Source organism: Cyrtonyx montezumae, unplaced genomic scaffold, assembly GCF_038088225.1.
Source record: "Cyrtonyx montezumae isolate F1298 unplaced genomic scaffold, pur_monq_1.0 scaffold_2, whole genome shotgun sequence".
NCBI classification, from domain to species: Eukaryota; Metazoa; Chordata; class Aves; order Galliformes; family Odontophoridae; genus Cyrtonyx; species Cyrtonyx montezumae.
This window is the reverse complement of record NW_027071936.1, coordinates 26,050,231-26,072,697: the sequence shown is the minus strand read 5'-3', so window position 1 is coordinate 26,072,697 and position 22,467 is coordinate 26,050,231. Positions and strand designations below refer to the sequence as shown.

General features: G+C 39.6%; 1 long non-coding RNA gene across 1 annotated transcript in view; it reads right to left on the bottom strand.

The window, feature by feature from the left end:
- Window positions 1–1,289: 1,289 nt before the first annotated feature.
- The window catches only part of LOC136048441 (uncharacterized), a 104,861-nt gene continuing 83,683 nt past the window's right edge, over window positions 1,290–22,467 (bottom strand). The window contains exon 4 of the long non-coding RNA XR_010622176.1: window positions 1,290–2,003. This is a non-coding gene — a long non-coding RNA (uncharacterized LOC136048441). The remainder of the gene's footprint in view (window positions 2,004–22,467) is intronic.

The window sequence follows — 22,467 nt, the reverse complement described above, 5'->3', positions numbered from 1 at the left end:
AAGTCGAGGGAAGCTTTTATGGAATGTAGTGTGAAGGAGGGCAGGTGACCATGTTTAGCTGCCCACTGGCTGCTTTACTCACCAACTTGTGAACTCCAGTCTCCCACCAACTTACATATTAGTGGGAGGGACTGGGGCTTGTATTACAACACCTCCTCCATGATGGTCTGCAGTTCTGGTAGGGAAGCGTCCCCATTTTAAACATCAGCAATTCTAACCATCTGATAAGCATGCATTTCCAGTTTTTCCTCTCCCGTTGTTGTCTAGCAAACTGCAGGTATCTTAGTGCTTGTTTATCTTCTGTGTGGAGCATGGGTATCGCACTTGTACTGACAGTTGTGAGATAAGCACTGTGACAAATGAGTGGGTACTCCAAAAAAGAACGGTCCCTTACCTATCTGTGCAAAAGCTGCAGATGTTGAAACTGTGGGCAGGAGTGCTTGGCTGTGGGATGTCTCTCTTCAGCAAGGGCTGAGTGAAAGGGCATTTTTGGAAAAAAAAAAAAAAAAAAGAGCAGGAGAATATTTTGGTCCTAAATATGATAAATGTGGGATTACATAAGCAAGTCATTAATATAAATATATACATATGCTCCTTGGATGTGTTTATACTTCTTTAGCTGCAAAGCTTTATTGGATTTTAGTGTATTTTGATATGAATGGCATAAAACTAGACAGAAGTGCGAGTCCAACTCATAAAGCCCTTTGAAATGAATATCCTTGAATAGCTTCCTGATGCACATTTAATGTTAGGAAAAGTCATACTGACATTTTAATACATTATTACCTGTATTTAGATTTATACATATATCTCTTTGCAGTGCTTCATGTTCCAGAAAAAAATATTAACAATTGCCATTCATTTTACACTGTTAAAATAAATAATAACAAAGTTGAGACTTCGCAATTTACAGCACAGGATATGTGGGGGGACTTACTTAGCCTGTAAGTGTAGGGTTGTTCCCTGAAGTTACTGGAGATAACCTCAGAATTTGGGTCCAACTATTTTGTGACTCTCTGCTTCAGTACTCCTGTGACAGGGCACTGAAGGACCTTGGAGGTAGATCTGTAAAAGTGACACTGGCAACATTATTTGAACCTTTCGTAACAAGGATATAAATAGCTAATAGCTAAATGGCTCAAAGATCCTAATGCCATTAAGTGTAGTAGCAATCAGGGAAATTCTGCCAAGGGTGCAGGGAAGAAGGAAGTTCATGAGACTTTTGAGAACCTCTGTGGGGACCCTGTGGCCCCATGCAGCTTTTGTACCCCTCTCTGTTGTGAGAGGGAGAGGAAAACAGGTCCATTCCATGTCCATCCTCAGCACTGGAGCAGAGCCCAGGCAGCTGACAGTCTTCCTGTTCCTGGGATGGTGATTTAGTGTAATCAGGTAAATGGAATCTGTCTTATTATCTTTCTATACTGATGTAAGGTTTCAAATGAGGCTACAAGTGCTGTTGTTACAGAGAAAGATAGTCTGTTGTGGTTCAGTTTCAATAAGAAAGTCACCAGGAGCCACATATAGTCTTAAACATGAAATCAAATGGCTTCTGTGCATGTACCAGAGACATCTGAGAAGTGCTCTCCCAAACATAAGACAATTTTACAACAGCTGAGAAACCACAATTACCATATATTTGTGTCTTCAACAAAGATCTCAGTTAATTCAGAACACTCTACAAGCAAATCTTGTCTGCCCACGGCATTGTGTATTACGCACCAGGTCAGGGGCAAGCAAGTTTTTGGACAATAAGCTTATGCACTTGTTTTGTTATCTATTGATAGCCCCAGGAGTTGTTAGCTTTTTTATAGATACAACACATTTTCACATATAGAAATAGTTTATTCCACATTTCATTGCTCTCTGCTTCCGTTATGCAGTGCCTGAATATGTGTGTTCTTTTTTCTTTCCCTCTATTTCTCTTCTGCTTTCATGAATACTTCATACTGTGATGCACAATCTTGTCTCCTAAATTCAAAGATAAGTTCTGCACATAGTGCTTCCTGTGAACAAATGACAGAGGCCCACAGAGTAATGACAGTATAGCTTAACTTGCATCAGATAAGGCTAGTTTAAAATTTCCAAAGGTCACTTGTTGAAATTGGAAAATGCTGATGCTATAGAATGAAAATATCATGCAGGTAAATGTCATTTTTGGTCAAATTCTCAGTGGATAATTATTAAGTCTTTCTATCAGAAAGTTAGAATGTTATATTTCAGAAAGGTTCAGGCATTTATTTTCTATTTTGACTACATAGAATAATGTGACTACAGATCACCAGCTCCAACTTCACTGAAATGAAAGAAGAAAATGTATAAAGAAAATATTTCTAAGTGTTTTGTTTGCAAGTGATTCTAGGACATCTTATTCTCTGCCCAACTTAAAGAATTTTGAAATCTTATTCTCTTGGATGGCAATTCCTTTCTTTCAGACAAATGTAACCATTAGAGTAAAAGAACACAACAGTAGAGACTGCAGTTAAAAAAAAGAGAAATTAAAGTCACTGGTAATCAGACACATAAATGACTGAGAAACAACCAGTAGCTTTCCTGAAGCACTGTGATCATAATCAAATGAGAAACACTGTGAGAGTGACTTTATTAAACGTCAGTTCTGATTTATTACTGAGCTGAAAGACATTACTTTGAGATTCTTTTCTATGTGAGTTAATGAATGCGTGTTTCTTTCTGTTCTCATTGAATTGGGTATGTGTTTAAAAATCACAGATTTTAATCAAGGAATTACTGTAACCCCCTGCTGACTTTGCTTTGACTGAATTATTTTTCTTCAGCCTGTACCAGTTGTGCGAGTAAGATCTCATTGTTTCATTGAGTACTTGCATAAGTTCATCCACAGCTCAGGAGTTGCATTCATGTGCTAATTTCCATGCAGTTGAGTAACACCTCAGTGTGTGACGGATCTCAGCATCAAACCTAGATGACTGGGAGAAAACCTTGCCTTTCAAGGCCTCCAAGAGGCCTGGGGTAAGCATAGAACACTGCTGTGAAGTTTTGCTCCTCTCCTTCTTCCCTCTCTTAGATCCCATAGGTGGGGATGAGGGAAAGAAGAGGAGCAAGCTTGTTCTTCCTGACCCAAATAGTGTGGCAAGGACATTGACTGGTAATGGGCAAGGAAGACAAGTGTGTATGACATCCAGCACTTCCGGGTGCCTTCTTGTTTATATGCCAAAGTTAGGCTAATAGAGTTGTTGGTACCGTCAGATGCTGTTGTAGATGGTGTCAAGAATCTCACTAACAAACCTCTGTTCACCAGATCTTCTGAACGAGGCAGCTGAGAGTAGATTACTCCAGTGTGTGAAAGCAGAGGGTCTGAAAAGGACCTTAATGTGCATGCTCTTAGTGAGGTACAAAAGGCATCTCTTTTCCTGGAGTTTGCACTTGTTTGTACACGTATACAAGCAGTGAACTGTATAGGCCTGGTGATGACTCATTCAGTGCAGAATTCCCTCCTGGAATTGCTCTATCCACTGAAGTGCTCTATTTCATGCTTCCATTTCTGACACAGCTTCTTCCTCCCTGAAGTAAGAATGACAAAGTAGAGTAATTTTTCTGGGATTGAAGGGCCTACAGCTGTCAGAAAACACAGTACTGTTGGGTATAGGCAGAAGGCAGACCCTCTCCTCCAACTTATTTCATTGTCTGCAAAATTGCCAATAGAATTACAAAAATGTGTTCCAAATATACTCCAACAAGAATATTTAGTGATTAAAACCTAGGAATAATTGGGTTATTTAATCATCAGTATAGAACATCCAGTTCCAACTCACAGAGCTGAGAAACTATCTTTAGAGAAAATGAAAGGAAAGAAACATCAGTTGCCTCGCTAGAATTCTGTAATATTACATTACTGAAAAAAGAGCACATTTGGGATTCAGTGTTGTACCATTTTTTGTCTCATTACAGGAGGGCAAAAAATCACATCATAGTGCTTTCAGGAAAACCATACATAATTCCTTGCCTTTTTCCTCTGGATAAAATTTGTTGTTGTTATTTCTGTAAAAGACATGCCTAAAGCCCCAGCGCAGATGATGACTCCATTATAAAAAGTTTTGCCTTGAACAAGGAGTGAGACACTTTTTCTGGCCTGGACAGTTGAATATCCATGGATGAAGCAGGGAGTAACAAGGGAAAAGGATCTATTTAGATCTCATTTTATTGGTAGGTTAGCTATAATGTTGAATTTCCTTCCACAGGTAATACATATGAAGCTGGAACACAGGTTTCCTGAACACAAATCCAATAATCTGGGGGGAAGGTAGCCCCTGCAACCTTGAACTGGTTTCAGACCATTCTTGTTTTTCTGTGAATTGATTTCAAATCCTCAGTGTCAAGATGTCAAAGTAGTGACATAGTAGTGACTTTTAGGCCCTAAAAGTGACCACACAGTCTCCCAGTACATTGCAAAGCTGTACAGCTATACCTCAGATCTCAGATAATGTGCTCATAGCCGCATCAGAGTGTTCACAGGCACTGAGTCACGCAAATGCAGCTCTAGAGTCAGGAACTAGGATCTCAGTGAGTGGGATGAAAGGGTTTGACACGGGAAATGTCTTCGGTGACTGATGTGATCAGATGTGTGAGAGGCTGACTCTGCAGAGAGGCAATAACGGCGAGCATCTCACCATCCCAGCTACCTGCCGTGGCCTGCCGCTCAGCGGCAGGGATCTGCTTCTCTCCTGCCAATACCAAGCTCGTGGTACTGGTGCTGAATGGGATGCATGCTCCCACAGCTCTCTCCTTTAATAAATAAACACATCTATGCAATGTCACAACAAATTAGAAACTACTTATTCCTGTTCATTGAACCAGATGGAATCAATAATCAGCAGGGAGCTAGCACTCATTAAAGCAGCTCTCAAGGCCTCAGTGATAGGAGTGAGAAGTGACCCACTAGCCAGGTTTCCCTGTAGAGAGGAAACAGTGCTAAAACATTTCTCAGCTCGAGTGAAAATAACGGATAATGCTCACTTGACATTGCACCCTTTTACCATCTAAAACAGCTGTGGTTTCTCTTAAATAATACATGAAATGCCGCTCAGCGCCTCTCACCTGATAATAGTGCTGTGCAGCCTTGTGGAAAGGAGCTGAAATAAAAACAGGGCAGCAGTCCTTAGCTACTTAGTCCTTCATGCTTCTTTTTGCCTGTCTGAATTACATCAGCCCATGTAAACAGGTGTGCTATTGATTGAAACCTCTGTGTTCTGTTTGGCCAATTGCACATTAGAAATTCAGAGCTGTGCAAAGCAGGTTTCTTTTCTTTTCTCTTGATTAGCAATTGTATAATATTGTATAATTGTGTATTTATTAGAAATGACCAATTGGTCTTCCAAGTCTGCATTCCTACGGATATATCATAAATTAATAGGGGTGATATATCATAAATTAATAGGGGTGAACAGAAAAGACAAACACAGTACCAGATGTGAAATATGTCAGTGCTGTGAAATGACAAAGACTAGATAGAACTTTTTCGCTTCACTATTATTATTACATACTTTCTTACTGGAGAAGCCAGAAAAAAAGTTGAAGGATCTGATGCCTAGGTGCTGTATGGGCTCTTAACTGGGGAATAAATCTCATCCTAAGTATCTATTAGTCCATGACCTCGTAAGCATGAACTTGCCAAACCCAATCCTACTGCAGCTCCACCCACATCAGCGTAGTCACGGTGATAAAGTTGCGTATGTATATGCTGCAGAAGTGGAGCCTCAGAAGATAAAACAGGTAAAGGGCTTCACAGCCCACAGGGATCTGTGTTCCTGATTGTATTTTGTAGCTGGGAAGCAAAGGCAGAGATCAATTCAGGCCCTCATTGACAGGGGTTTACAAAGTCACTTTCTTTATGTGTGCAAGTGCAGCCTGTTTGACTGCAAAGTTCTGAGGAATTATCAAATAATTTCTGATTTTGGAGCTGCGGACCCAGTAACCATTCTGATTTTGGGGCTATGGACCCAGGTCCCCAAGGTTACTGAACTCAGGAATGGGACATGAGCATGTGGGCTGCATGTGATTAAAAGTCTTGGGTTTTTAATAAAGTGCTACTCAATACTAGGAGTGAGTAGCAGCCCACGTGTGTGCCCCTGAGCCGTGAAGTGAAATTCATTAGCTATAATCACTTTCATAAGCCATTGCTTCTTGACTGAGTGTTCTTGGGCCTGTACTCCAAGGGATGTTTGTGTTGTGTAGATGTTAAGTACACTAATGAGGCAACTGAGTTGTGATCTTAGATTTCCTATCCAGTCCATTAAATGCAAAGCCATCATTCTCTGCTGTTGATTATAAGAGCTTGGTTAGTTTTTACTGCCTGATAACTGCTTGGCATCCTATTGACAAGAGTATCATTCTCACTCTGTTGTCTAGAAATGTAATCCCCAAATTTATCATCAGCCTTGGTTGTAATTGGTGGGTATTTTGGGGAATTTTTAGAAGACCAAAGATCCAAATTGGGTCCTGCAGATGGAATTCTACTTTGATTATCACATTAATTTTAAAATGATGATAAAATTAATTATGTTTTATATTACTATCTCATTAAGATTTAGTAATAAAAGGAGATGATAAGAAGGTTACTCAGCAGAAATGTGAGTACTTTTGTGGAAAGGTAATAATCCATCTGTCCTTGAAGTGTTGTTCTCAATAAAAAAAAGAATCCAAATATGGTAACTGTGGCTATCAAGTGTCACCTGTTTTTTATATTGCCTGAGACATTTTTTTCTGCAGTTTAGCTGTAGAAGTAAAATTTAAGCAACACTAGTGGAATCCAGCAAACAGTATGTTTTGTTGTAAGCATGTAAATAATTTCATTACAGCTTTGCAGATGTTAAAAATTAACTGTGGCAGGCAGTAAAGACAGATGGAAGGAGCGCTTGACAGAGTTAAGAAACCTGAGCTCTAGTCCCAGCAATTTGCCACTGACTGACTCTTTTAATCTTCATGTAAAGAATGAGGAAGTAGCTCTTGACTTCAGGATCTATTCTGTGAAGCTTCCACTTATTTTACTCTGTTTGATACAGGTAGAAACAAATTTCAGAGTCCAGGAGAACCCAGAACAATGCTCAGGTGCCTGTCTTATCTTTTCTTCCATAGTGGCATCCCAAAAGTAAGAAGAATTTAGTAGAGAAGGCACCAGGAGTTCACTGAGCAATCACAGTGAAGGCATTGCCCACTGGAGGACAAGGTAACGTGAAGCTTTTTAGTTTGAGAGAGGTCTGGTGAATCATTTTGCTAGAATCCATCCAAGGAGAGCAGTAACTATGGTGGTCACCAAATTGTAAGGGACCAGCTTAATGTTCTTAGGTCCACGAGGTCCAAGCTAGCCAGTGTTATAAACAGCTACAAAAGGGGCACGAGAGAAGACCCAGGAAACCACAGACCTGTTAGTCTAACCTCAGTCTATAGAAAAAGACAAGAGAAGATTGTGCTGGAGATATTGAAAGGTATTTAAAGAACAAAGCTATTAGGAGGCATTGTCAACATGGGTTCATTAAGACAAAGTCCTGCCTTAGTAATTTTATTTCCTTCTATGATAAGGTCACCTGCTTTGTGGATGAAGGAAAGGCAGCAGACATAATCTTTCTGGATTTTAGTAAAGCTTTTGACACTATACTTCCTGGCATGCTTCTCGACAAACTGTCCATGGTGAGACAAGCTCATGCTACACTGGATGGTTAACTGGCAAAATGGTAGGGCACAGAGAATAAGCCTCTGTAGCAAATGGGTCTACATTTATCTGACAGATGGTCACTAGTGATATTCCCCAGGGTGCAAGATGAGGGCCAGTTCTGCTCGATATCTTTATCACTGATCTGGAAGCAGGAGTCAAGTGCATCCTTAGTAAATTTACTGATGACGTTAAACTGGGAGGTGCTGTTGAGGGGCAAGAGGCCTTGAAGAGAGACATAGATAGACTGAAGAATGGTGCATTTATCAGTGGCATGAAGTTCAACAAAGGAAATTGCAGTTTTTCTCCTGGGACAGAGCAACACCAGACACAGGCACAGCTGGGAAAGGAGTGGCTGGAGAGCAGCTCAGCAGGAAGGTTCCTGGGGCTGCTGGTGACAGCAGGCTCAGTGTGAGCCAGCAGTCAGTGTCCTGGCAGCCAAATGGCAAACTGCCTTTGGAGGTGCAGTAAACACAGCATGGCCAGCTGGCCAAAAATCTGATCATCCAACTGTATCTCTGGCATTGGTGTGGCCTCACCTTGAGTACTGTGTGCAGTTCTGGGCTCCACAATACAAAAAGAAAAGATGGTAAGGTTTACCATCCTGGCTCTGCTCCTAGGAACTGGATGTGAACAGCACAAAGTTGTGCCATGAGAGGGTCAGACTGGAATTTCCCTGATGAAAGACATTTCATCAGGGAAAATGTCTTTGCTGTGAGTGCCGTCAGACACTGGGTCAGACTCTTAGAGAGGTGGTTGATGTCCCATGTATATCACTGTTTGAGAGGCATCTGGATGATGGTTTTATTAATTTAACTTTTGTTTAGCCCTGATAAGGTCAGGCAATTGGACTAGATGTCTGAAAGTCCCTTCCAAGTTAACTATTCTATGCTATGCTATGCTTATGCTATGCTATTCAAAAATTTAGCTAAAAGGTTCATAGTTTCTGCAACAATGTGGTGCATATTACTGGAAATTATGTGGTAGCTTCAGATAACCGAACGTCTTTCTTGTTGACATGGACAGTGGGACTGAGTGCTCTCTCAGACAGTTTGCAGTGATAGTTTTGAACTGAAAAACTGAAGATCTGTGTTGGATGTTAGTTAGAAATTCCCTACTCAGAGGGTGGTGAGGCCCTGGCACAGGCTGCCCTGAAAGGCTTTGGGTGCCCCATCCTTGTGGGAGCTCACGGCCAGGTTGGATTGGGCCCTAGGCTGGTGAACGCAACCAGCTCACAGCAGGGGTTTGGGGCTGAGTGGGCTTTAAGGTCCCTTCCAGTCCAAACATTACGTGATTCAATGAACAGTGCTTTTAAGCAGTGAGGAGAGTATGATAACAAAGAGAAATTTCTGCATGCATTCTGCTGAGGTCCACTGGAAGAGCAGAGCTTCCATATGTACTAGCACCCTTATTGCATCTGTCCCAGCAAATGCAAAGTGAAGGAGAGAAAGCATGATGTGTAGGCCCATGTGACCCTGTTCTCCCTGACATATCAGGCAGGGTGCACATGCCAGGGAGTGGCTGCTCTTGGCATTGTTTGGTCCTTTTTTTTCGTGCATGGGGTCAGTTCTGAGACTTTCTCACCAACTGCCTTGTTTTCCAGTGTTTTGGAAGCCACCATTCCCTGGTATGAAGCAGGAAGAACACAGTTACATTCTTGTTTTCATTTGCAAGAACTTTCTGTTGCCTCCATTTTTCATTACTGTCTGCATGCTGCAATGCCGTATATGAAGAAATATATAGTGTAGCAACAATTTTGTATTAGGTGTCCATAAATAGGCTAAAAATTGTTTTGAATTGAACATTTATTTTATAAATGTAATTTCAAATGGCTGTGTATTGCAAACTGCCATGCAGCACATTCAGCAAATACTGCCTAGCTATCAGAAGACATTATTCTGCTTCCAAATTTGATTTGCGTGAGAAGAGAGTCCCTTATAAATTACAATTTAGGTTTAAGTGTTGACTCATTTTGCTATTGAATTCTTTTATTCTGAGCCTGCACCACTAAACTATAAACTTTTAGAAGGTATACAACCATTATGTCTCCCTGCACGGCCTTCAGAAAATAGAGTTTCTATTTCCTCCACTAGAGTTTGCTTGCTTAATTTCAGTGTTTTGTCTTTTTCATGAAAATGTTAACAGTACAATCTCAGTCTCCCTTCTTCCCATTTTATGTTGTTACAATGTTTTAGAAACAGTTATGTCTAGCTCTTCCGTTCCTATAACTTTCTGTCAAATACTTCAAATGACTTTTTATCAGATAAATACTCCAGCCTGCCATTTTAAACTAAAACTGCTTACCTTCTTAAACTGATTTACTCTACTAAGATCCTTTATTCTTCGTACTGCACAGTACTAAATTCAAGTGTTAAAAATTCACATGCTTATCTTTATTTTGTTATATTGCATAACATAACTCTCATTCGGTGGTAGATTACAGCTCGTAATGCTGCTGTGTTAGCTTCAGCTCATCCTTATCATCAGCCAACGAGTAGGAGTGACACGATTCCTCTCAGCCTTTGAGAGAAGGAATATACAGTTTGCAACGGGTAGTATTAGTATGGCAACTGGGAAGTAAAGAAGGTAGGTGAAGAATTTTGTGAAACATGGTTCTGAGACTAAGCATGGTGTTACAATTCCAGGATAGATCAAATTACAAATTATGCAATTGGATAATTGAGTGTAGGTCTATTTTTAAGGTTAGACGGATTATGAAGGTTATGATAAATGATAGTTTTGAATGGATGTGATGTAGGCTGGCAGGGTGCCTCAATGGATTATTAGTAATATATACAAAGTGAAGTGGCAGTCTGCAGGGCTGAAATTCTAGTTAAAACAATTGTCAGGGCGGATCAGTTAAATAGGACAATTGCAATAGTTAGTTTGCATCACTAGCCTCCGCACTAAATGCTTGAGAAATTCAACAAACCATCTATCCCCACCAAACACATACTTTCCCCCATCTTGGACTTAATTCTAGCCTCTACAGGAAAGTCAGCTCAACTTGGCCCTCACCTTCTACTCCTTGCAGCAACAGGAGTGTCAACCCCAGTTTCCACCCTACTGCAATAGTAGTATCCAGAATTCTCTTGCTTATTCATACTCATTCCCTTCTAACCACTAGCAAAACAGCCCAAACCATATGCTTGTGTTTAGATGTACTCTTAGCCCTCTGCCACCACATGTGCCCTCACTCAAAACAACATCAAAAAAATCATTGCTTTTTCCACCTCCATCCAGCTAGGCTGAATAATAGTCACCATTGGACATAACCTCACAACTAGCTTTCCTTCACATCTCAACCCACACCTTTATCCCCTTCCTAACATTAGCCTTATTCTCCTCTAACCTCTTAGGGGACCCAAAAAATTCACACCAGCAGCCTCACTACTCACACCCCTCACATCAAATCAGAGATGATTCCTATTTGCATATGCCATCCTGAGCTCAATTTCAGACAAACATGGAGGCCTTCTTCAGCAACATCAGTAGGCAAGCAAGAGTGTGGGAAGAGAAGACATAAAAACAAGAAGGAATTTTTAGACTTCTTTTAGTTTCCTTTGCTTTGAGAAGAGGATTTTTTTCTAATCTGCAGCTTTATCGATGATAGATCTTTAGGTCAAATCACTCTGTGTGTTTGCCATTGTATACTTTAATTCAGACATGTTGGGAGCACTCTGAGTTCTTCTACAGAGATATTAAAGACCTGTCTGGATGCCTACCTGTGTGACCTGTTGTAGGGCACCTGCTTTGGCAGGGGGTGGGACTCAGTGATCTCTTGAGGTCCCTTCCAACCCCCGTGATTCAGTGACTTTATTTCACCTTCTTTCTACTACAAGCCAAGTCCATCAAACTTTGCTGTGAGGTTTATATACTTCTGCAACTTTTCTGGCAGGAATTCAACACACATTTGAAGAAGTACCTTCGCTGCCTGGTCATATACCACACAGTTGGTTTTAATACATCCCATCCCAAAACAGTTTGAAGGTCACAGACTTCTGCCTTGCACCCAAGTACAGTTCTGACAGCTACTGCTTTCAGCATAAGTTTAGCATCATCTAACTTGTCAAACTTAGCATATAAATGGCTCTTGGAAACTGCAAGCAGCCCATTATGGAGAACATATCTTATTAACAAAGGTGATATTAGAAACTCACACAAGTAACTAATGGCATCGAATGCAAAGTACATCAATATGCTCAGGGACTGGTGAGCAGTGTTTTCCAATTAAGCCAACTGTTTGACCTTCTGAACTATAAATAGACTGCCAGAGACCCTCATCTCAGAGACCGACTTTTATTGCAACATGATGCCACAGAACTCAGATGTACTTACATGGCTAATTCTGGAGCAATCTAATGGACAGGACGAAATTTTAAACACTACTGTCTCAGAGAAAAGCATCCTCAAATTTCAGCAGTAGTGGCAGAGTTGCACCCCTTGGAACAGAGAGCACCAACTCAGAGTATCACATCCTTCAGTGGAGCTGCATTCACCCAAGGCAAAACACTTTGGCTTATGCAAACACTGAGAAGATGAGGATTTTTAATGGCAATAATGTGGAAAAAGTAATAATTCATAAGCGTTTCTGAACTATTTTCCCAGTCAAAACCCTTAAATGATTTACTGTTTTTAGACATCTGATGCATATTTAGATTGACAGTGGGAAGTCCCATGTGCAAAAGAAGACTGAAGTCAATGGAAGCCAAACTTCTCCTCCCTGTTTCAGAAATGTTGTACTATTTCTCTGGATCAGATCAGTTGTTTTGGGTGGCATGCATGTTTTGGGCCATACCCCGGATATAAGCACAATTGTTCAAATCAGGTACTGGTGTTTTAAAACCCCTTCAAATTCCAGTAGAGTTTTTGAAAAACAACAAAGCTAAGATGTGGCATTTTGCATCAGATACCTGATGGCTCTTCTTTATGCTGACTGACCTTGTGTATTATCTTTGTTGTCTGTTTATCTTCATTTCTTGTACTGGTACCCAAAATTGTACCAAGAATGGTGCAAGAAGGAGCATCCAAAGGGAGAAACTATACCATATTTGACAGTTTTTCCTGCTATGTCAGCTCCTGCCAGCTGAAAAGATAGATCCTGGGTTCATGGCAGCAGCTGAAAGACTGAAAATAAAATGGAAGACAGAGACAATATCCAGAGATAAGATTCCCCTAGTGCCTGAGTTGCTCACTGCATATCTAAAGATACCTCATCCACCCACATAACATCTTGCCCTCATACTTGGTGAGGGAAAAAAAATCCAGGAAATTAGTATAATCAATTCTGTCGCTGAAATCAGGAATAAAACTCATTAACACCAACGTAGCATTAAGAAGCAGGCATTCGTTGTTATGACTGGATGCACAGGGTATCACTCCACCTGATGTGCATAGGCAGAGCTAAAAGCACACAGACTATATACATTCAACACATGAGAATATTCATACATTTTCCACAGAGCGTCTGCCTATTTGAAGAATTGATATACATGTTAAAATCTAACACTATCTGTGTTAGTACGGGGCTCTACAAGGGGCCTGTGGTTAATTAATTGCCATGTATCAATACTCCTTGGGAAATAGTTAGTTCTTCTTATTATTTCTTTCAAAGCAGCTTTCAATACATCTTATACAGAGTTCTATACCTCTTATAATTACCTCTACACAGATGCTAGTGAGAATGCACATCCTGTCAAACCTTGTATTAATATTAAAACCAAATTTTCACTTTCTCATTCATTCCCTCGCATTCATTTTCAATAAATGCATTAATTGTCATTATATATTCCTGGAATATAAAGACTTGGGCATCTATGGCTTCACATTCAGGGATATGTACTTGAATTTTTCCATCTACAGATGTAATTAATTCTTATAATTTGTCCAGTATATCTCTACCTAAAAGCAGACAGAGCATTTGGACATATACAAGAACTGATGCGTCAATAACCTTTTAGTGCCCACCAGTCTGAGAATTGCTATACATATTAAATCTCACAGTACATATGTACTGTGTTAATATGAGGCTCTTGCTGAGGGTCTTTGGTGGCTGTGCATTTCCACTGAAGGTGCAATCTGGCCAAAAGGTCATATGCAAAGTTCGTCAGGTCCTCTATTTGGTGAAGAAATTGTTTATAAATGATCAGCTCCTCACTAAGCTTCTAATTATCACAACTTTGTTACAGTGTCTATTTTTACAACTCTAGTAGGATATGCAGCTTGTAGAATGTTGAGACTGCTTTTTGTCTCCAGATGTCCTGTTTACCTAAGAAAAACAACCTTCCCTAGGCAGAAAGTCAATGTGTTGAAGGCTCTAAATTAATTGTTGACGACTCTGAATTAATTGCCAGGTATCAATACCATAGGATTTACTATTACCAGTACTTCAGCAGTGGTCATTACATATGCACATAAAATAGTGGGGTCTGTGTACTTTGGACTTCCAGGCAAAATCCCACAAGTCGGTGGTCCTCACCAGTAGCTCGTAAGTAGCTATGCAATTTTAGCTGAACAAAGAGGAAAGACAGAAGAACAGCAGCTTTGCTTTAGAAATCAAAAGGAGATTTTTAGTCTGAGTCCAGAAATGTGCCAAACATTTTGAGCACTAGAAAAAAAAAAACAGGTTTTTCTTTTTTTTTTTTTTGGCAGTGTTGTTACTCATTTCACAAGGGATCCCAGCATAGTAATGTCTCTTCAGTGATGGGATTGCAAAACTCCCCCTTCTGTGAAAGAGATGTGCACAGTGTAAGAAGTAGAACACTGTGTCCTATTCACTACAACTCTGTGACTTTCCACCAGTACTTCAAAGCCAGACATGAGAAGAGGCATGTAAAGAGCAAAAATTAATGAAGCACTGCACACTACAGGTAATTTACAAGCACTTAACTCGCTTCTCTGGTTTGCCTACAGCTTTGCCTTGCACCCTGTGCTTTGACCCAAGCATCCTTATCTTTTGCTGTGATCTTGTCTTTTGCTGTAATAAGGATATAAATATCAAGGCTTCAAAATCTGTTACATCAGAAAGAACAGAACAAAGCACTAGAAGAGAAGTGGAGCAATACCTCATGTAGGCTGAAGAACAGTCTTGTCCTCTGTTTTCTCCTTCTGCTTTTTTGCATTCAAGGAAGCTGCAGGAAAGTAGGGTCTGAAACTTGGGGAGGCGGTAGAAGTGAGTTAAATAGAGGAGAGCATAGGTTAAGCTTCAAGCTACATCCTGACCTGCCTGGTTATGTCCTTTGATATAGTCTAGTGAATTGATTAAAGAAATGGGATATGCTGAAAATTGGTCTGACTCTGGAAAAAAAAAAATTAAAGCATTCTAGCTGTTCATTCAAACAGAGAAGTGGTGTTGTAATCTGGCCCTTAGATATGAACTCAGTAGCTGAAAAATGTTCCATCTCAAGGTTTTATTCTTTGCGGGGTAGCAGGCACAGACCAGCAAGCGTTAATAGAAACATTCTCTCTTCCTCCTTCTGCCTTTCAAGCAGGCAGATAAACTAAACGTTTACTGAAGGATGTGCATTAATTAGTTGGAGAGCAATCAATCTATCTTTTGTTGTACCTTTTTCAGACTAATAATGTTTGACTAAGAAGAAAACCAAAATTATAAATCAGGAAACCATTTATCTGATGCTCAACTGTCATGGTTGTGCATGTGGTTTGTTACAATACTCCCACCAGGTACAGCTCATCTAATTCTGCCTTTGAAATGCTCTAACACGAAAGAATGGATTGTAGGCTGCTGTTCTTTCTCTGACCCTCTTGCATTGTATTCAAAGAAAAAGAAAAAAATGAAATCTCATATGAAATGGTATTTTGACCTGGAGGGATCAAATGAAAGTCAGATCTTTTATGCCACGTATGTGTCCATATTTGCCATAGCAGGTAATGGTTGTTCACTCAATTAGTGACTGAGTGGTAGTTTTATTTGCAGTTGCTCATAGTTTTAACATATTCCCTTGTTCCAGGCCATATAGACAGTCAGTCTTTGAAAAGGAGAACAGATGATGCTTTAATAATGTCTTCTATCATAAAAAAAAGGTCTTCCATGGTGGGAAGAAAAAGCATTTGCAAAGCTTAATTTATTTTGCAGAAGCCATCTTTGCTCTTTCAATAGCCTTACGGATCAAAATGGTTGGAGTAATTTACCTTTTTGGCACTGGTGATATCCAAAGGTGACAAATGGAAACAGCGCTCAGTCAGACTCTTCTTAGAACTAAAATCAATAGCCCATGAAGTGCTGCCTAAACAGGAGGTACATTACATTGTAGCTTTGCAGTCTTTTTGCAAGAAGGAAAATGTATTACGCTGGTCTGTTTGATGGTTATTTGACACAGTCACTCTTGTTTCTAACACATTCTTGGATTCAGGTAGAATGTGATTAAAGAGTCTTTATCCTGGTGTATTTTCTTTCTAGGATAAAAAAATAGTGGAAAAAATGTTTCTGTTATTTCAGCACACAGAATTAATTAACCCACTGCTTAGCCACCATCTTAAGGGTCTAAAATTCAGCATGAGATGAAGAAACCAGATTATAAAATGACACTATGGAACAGAATGAGAGCTAGCAGATGCTCCTGAAAATGGACAAGATCTAGGTACCCAGACTTTTAAGTATGAAGTGGAAGATTTTAAGTTTATGTGACCAAGTAGGAAGATGTAACAGAACAGTTAGCCTAAATAGCAAATCACAGCAAAATAAATAAATAAATATATAAAAATAAAAAAATAACAGAAGTGAAACAGGCCTGGCCTCAGTTTCAAAATCCCTCGAGACCATGCGTGTCTTCCCACTAGCCTTTGGGCAAAGTCAAGACATCTGCTGCTTTCTCCCACATTCATGTGTATGTTGCTGTCTGAGTATGCTGGACAGACATCTCCAGCTACTCCATCAGTGGTGGTGAAACACTCTCCAGTCACTGTCCTGTCCTGTGCTGTCATGCTGCTTTTAAGGCCAACACTAACCATAACCTCTTAGTTATTGTTTATACTACCCATCCTTCAAACAAAGCTGAATAAATCCAGCAATATGGATTGTGGCCTCCACTTGTACTTGGGGTAGCTACAGGAGAAGACTTCAGAGCCTTTCCAGTTCTGGGTGATGCTGCTAGCACTGAGCTATCATGAAAATGTGTGTGTTCTGTCAGATTTGTTCTCTTGAATCACAGAATAGAATCACAAAGGTTGGAGAAGACCAGTAGGATCACCAAGCTCAACCTTCAGCCTATCCCCACTGTACCCACTAACCACATCCCTCAGTGCCACATCTACAGATTTCCTGAACATCACCATGAATGGTGACTCCACCACCTCCCTGGGCAGCCCAATGCAATGCCTCACCACTCTTTCTGACAAGAAATTTTTACTAACATCCAACCTGAATCTCCCTTGGCGCAACTTGACGCCATTACCTCTCATCCTAAAAATACCAACTGCTAAGGGACAGAAGCTGCAACACGGCTAGCAAGTCCCTGAGTGAACAGGGACTGCCCCCCAATATCTATTAGTTATGAAGAAAACACTTGAGAATTTGTTAATTCCGATATGTTCTCTTCTTTCTTGCTTTCTACTTGCCTAATTCTTAAAAATCTTTTTTTATTAGAGTCTCTTAACAACTGTTATTTTAACTGCAGAACTCATCTTCCTGCAAAGCTGGGAATAGTTGAAGTATATAATGAAGTTAATTTGACTTCATTTTTAATGAGTAGGAACTTAGATCCACTGAAACCAAGTTTGCATAGAAAGAGGGCTCTGTCAAAAGGTTTCAAGAAACCACAGCTGGAGATTAATAGTGATTCATATAATCTTTTGTCTTGGTGGTTTCACTGAGCTACCACAGGTTCTGCCATCTTCTCTGTCATACCCTTCCTGTATGTCTAGCTTACAGGGACCTCCATGGGGATCTCCCCATGACTTGTGGAATGAAATCAAGCACCTCAAGCAGACAGTAAATCCAGTAGGTTACCTGACTCCTAAACCAGAGGCACCACAACACATCTGCATCCTGCGGATCTAGACTGTGTAGTATTTGAGAACATGATCCACTGGCAGTGTGACTCAGACATGTTAGATATACCTGCTGAACCAGCAAAGCCCACCTGGGAAAAAAATTCAGGCTTCACTTTATGCCCAAGACTGGTAATTGAAGATGGTAATCCCAGAATAGATTCCTACTATGCTTGCAATGGGAAGAAATACATTCTTTCATAACATGTCCTTATAGAAAGAACACTATGACTATTGCCTTTTACTTTGCCTACATCTCAGGCTTCTGGCAAGTTTTCCTACTTAATAATGGAGTTTTGACTGGAAGGCTCCTGTCTATTTTTAAATTTCACAGCTGAAGCTGTAGATTGTACTCCTCAATGTCCTCTGCTTAGTGGTCACTTAGCGATCACTTTGAAGAGGCAGAAACCTGATGGGCTGCATGGTTTTGTTTTCCAAGATTTCAAAGCTTTTTCCCAGCTTTGAAGTCAGTCCTTTGCTGAAGTCATTAGCAGGAAAGACGAACATCAAAAATGTTTCAGGTGTAAGATGCTACACCATTAACACTAATCCTCACTCAGGGTTGGGTCAAGACAGAGGGGACAAGGGACAGAGCATGAAGTATCACAGCTGGTGTCCATACTCAAGGATTCCTCACATGATCATTATTGGAACATTCCTCTAATATCAAATGGAGCATAGCCACAAACATAAGCTAGTATACATTGTTCTATGGAGACTCCAGAACTACTAGGCTACGTGGGAATTTAATTAGGGATACACTGGTTTTTAAGAACTAAAAGGACCCTCCAGTCCATTTTTCTATGTACAAAAGTCATAGTATTTCATATTGAGGGTTTGGAATCAGGCTATTGAGCTCTTATTTGTTCATATTTCTCCTACCATGGGGAAGGATGGAATCAGTTTCACTTGTAAGTCTCCTCCTCAATCTGTAGTCTGACAACTTGCATTCTTGAAAGTGAAAAGAATATTTTCAAAGCCAATGGAAATTTAACCCAGGAAAACGTGCTCTTTCCCATACCAAAGAAACATTAAACAAGAATGATAACCTGCTGCAAACTTACTTGCAACTACACAGATGCCTATTTTCAGCTTCAGCTGTGGTCTTACGGAGTTGTGTGGGATATTTCCCTGTTTTTCCTTTATTCAAAAGCCAAATTAGATTTGAAAATTCTCATATGTCAATAACTCAAATGAGAATATTACTATGTTTCATTTAGTATTGATCTATGAACTTTACAATTATTGAGTTTTTGAAATTTAGTGTTGCCCATCAGATCAATTTAAAGAAATGATTCTTTTTACAGATGTTCCATTATTAGAATCTTTCCCGACAAGTGACACTTGTTAATATAAATGTCTTGTTTCACTTTTACACCATGCTAGGCTAGATAGCTTCATCAAGACTCATATCTTCACGGTTAACGAAATGAATTACCCTGTCAGCTACTTATATTTGTTTTTGCATGGACTGACAGTAGCTTAACCCTTTGCAATCCATATCCCACACCATGATTCACATTTCATCATGAAGCTCAAGCCAGTGTAGAAACAGGGGGTCCATGCAGGGGATCTTTAAACAAACACTGAAGCTACTTTAAAGCTGAACTGTAATCCTAAATAAAAATGCCACAGATACAGCATAGGATTTGGAAATCCTTTGCTTAGAGATGGAACAGTTCAATAAATGCTGATTTTGCAGCAGATACACCAGGGTCTGCACTAAGGTGATTCAAAGTCAAAAATTTGAGCTGCAAAAACCTCACTGAAATACTGAACCTCCCCTGGAACTGTACCAGTTTGTTCACCATGTTCCATGGAGACTAATAAGATGCACTTATTCCTAGGATTGCCAAGGAACGCGCCTATTACAGTGATGGTTTTTGCTAGGTGTTAACTCATTCTCTCCCTTACAGCTAACACATCTGAGAACATGCCACAGAAACACACCTACTCTCTCAAGAGAAGTAAAGGTTGCCTAGGATAAAATTCCATCCTGAAATCCCATTTGATTCACTCATGTCTGTAGTTTTTCTATTCAAACAGGTCATTTTGGAAGAAAAACCATACAGAAGCCACAATCACTGAAATCACACAATTGTCTTCAGAAAACGTTAACAATTTCACAAAGTCCTTATACCTAAATTTTCTGCTCAGCCTGCTTTCATGTTTATTTGCCAGCTTGGATTACTGGAGGTCTAGTAAGTGCAATTTAAATACTTATAAATATAGTTCTCTAAAAGCTGAATTTTCACGCAAAAGGTACAGGAAATGGAAAAGAGTTTTTGCCTTCAAGTGTTTATCCCTGTATATTTTTCTTTTTAGAAGAAATCTGCAAATTAAGCTGGTCTTCTAATTATTGTGGACTGATAACAAGTAGAGTTAATGAGAACAAATGAATACAAGTGTTAAATAAACTGAAAGACAATGAGGTGTTAACATCCATGAATAAATGAAAGCCTCTCTGATTAATGTCTGGATATTATGTTGATCCCCTCCACAGAGATACCCTTCCCAGGCATGGTTTTTCGCTCAAAAATTCCCTCTAAATCAGTCTTCAGATTTACTGCTCTGTACCAAAACAACCAGGTATGTGTTAAACTCAAGGGGTCGCACATCTGAAAGACAAGCACTTAAAACTGATCTTCATCTGTTTTATCCATCAGCCTTTCTCTCTAAGAAATTCAGACAAATTTAATCAAGAATCCTCTGCCTTTCTCTTTTCAAATGACTCTATAACTAGGCAATGAAACAATACAATGGAAAGTAATGAAGTATGCAGCCCTGTTCCCATTTTCCATGTTATTTTACCTTCTAAGTATTACAACCAAAAAAGGCTATATGAACTAAATAAAATGATCGTCAGTGACTTAATAGAGTTACGAAGATATATTAAACAGTCTCCTCATAAGGTTTTACAAAAACTTAATTGATTCAAGCTAAGAGAGAAAAGTCTGCATATATAAAACAAGAAATAGACTATATTCCACTCCTGTTATATTACAGAGACCAAGTGAAGAATCAGTGCCTTTGTATCAAGACCCAGATGACACTTTTTCTTTCATCAGAGATGATAACTTGTTGCCACAGAAACTTTTATCTCAAAACTATCAGCAAAGACAAGAAATAAGAAATGGGGCTACATCCAGGAAACAGGGCTGATGTCAAGAGAAGCATTGCAGCTGAGGAAAGACTAGTAGTAACTGGTTTCAGGAATCTGCTGAGTCTGTGCTTGGATTTTGGAGGCACATCTACCATGCAGGTTACACCAAATCCTATTCAGAACAGCAACAATCTCACTATTAGCTTAGTAGGTTCTTGCCTGGGTCAAAAAGGCTTAGGGATCATCACAACACAAAATCTGAATAGCATTTAGGTTCTCATCAACAGCCTTTTAAAAGCACTGCTTTCACAATCTTGTCAGGTGCAAACTGCCTTTAGGACAGCCTTATATGACATGGAGATGGCATGAGTTGATGGTGATGATTTACAGGCATACCAAGGGATTGGCATTTTGCCATTTTTATGGACTTCAGTACATTTTGCAAGCACATAGATTTTTTTTTTTTTTCCATATATGTCTCTGAGCCCATCTGGGCATGGTCCCCCTCACACACTGCCCATCTTCAATTTTTGTCTCTTGTCATCTTATATAAGAATCCAATACTGTCTCACAAGGTTCCATAGATAATAGATGCATAAAGGCTGGAATAAAAGCAACTGTGCCAGTGCCTCACCACTACTTCTGGAAAGAAATTTTTCCTAATATCCAACCAAAACATCCCCTGGCGCAACTTGAGGCCATTACCTCTCATCTTATCACTGTTATGATTATGTCAGGAATCACAACTCATTTGCATGACCTCTACTTTCCTTGTCTTATTCCTAGAGGAGCTGGAAATCATTTTTGCATGGCATTTTAGAATAACGAATGAATTCAGAATTTCCTATAAGTCTTCACTCATCACTCAGAGCTGAATACAGACACTTCAGTCACAGCAGAATTTGTTGAATTCAACCTCTTCGAGACAGAAATATTTTACATTATATGAAGCCAACTCTAAAACAACATATATGTGCATAAAGCTAAGTGCTCCATAATTATAACTTCCATTAATTAAATGCTGAGCACTGTTTCTTTCTAGGGTGGAGACAACAGGCAGAAGTAAGCTACCTAACAGAACCCTGCAGAACCTAACAGAGCTGCTGTTACCAGACATCTGCTTTTCGAATGTATAGGAATCATAATACTTGACCACATAGGTGTGGCTGACTTGCAGTTAAAAGTGACACCACAGGCTGCAGCAAAAATGTATAAAATCAACATATGCATACAAGGAAGAGAGAATGATTGCAGCACTGGCACTAGACTGCAAACTGAATGTTGCTAGATACTGGACCATGGTCAAAACATGACTGGTATCACAAGCAGCTTTGAATCAGTACATATTATCATAAATCTATTAAGTTCAACTACAAAGGCTACCCAAGACTTTTGAGCTGTGCTTTTTCAAGAGAACAACTGAATCTAATTCTGTATGGAAAGCAGCCTGTAGGACGGTCATTTCTGAAGACAATGTAAAATCAATACTCATAAAATAATTTTTGAAATGAAGGAAATAAAACAAATAGCTGCTCTTCAGTGACAGTTAAAAAATGTAGATAAAATCTTACAATTAAAAAATAGAAGAAAATATACTTTAGTGCTCACAAAAATCTAAAAACTAGAAAAGAGCTGCACTTAAGCCCAAAACAGAACAAAGCATGCCAGAAACAAA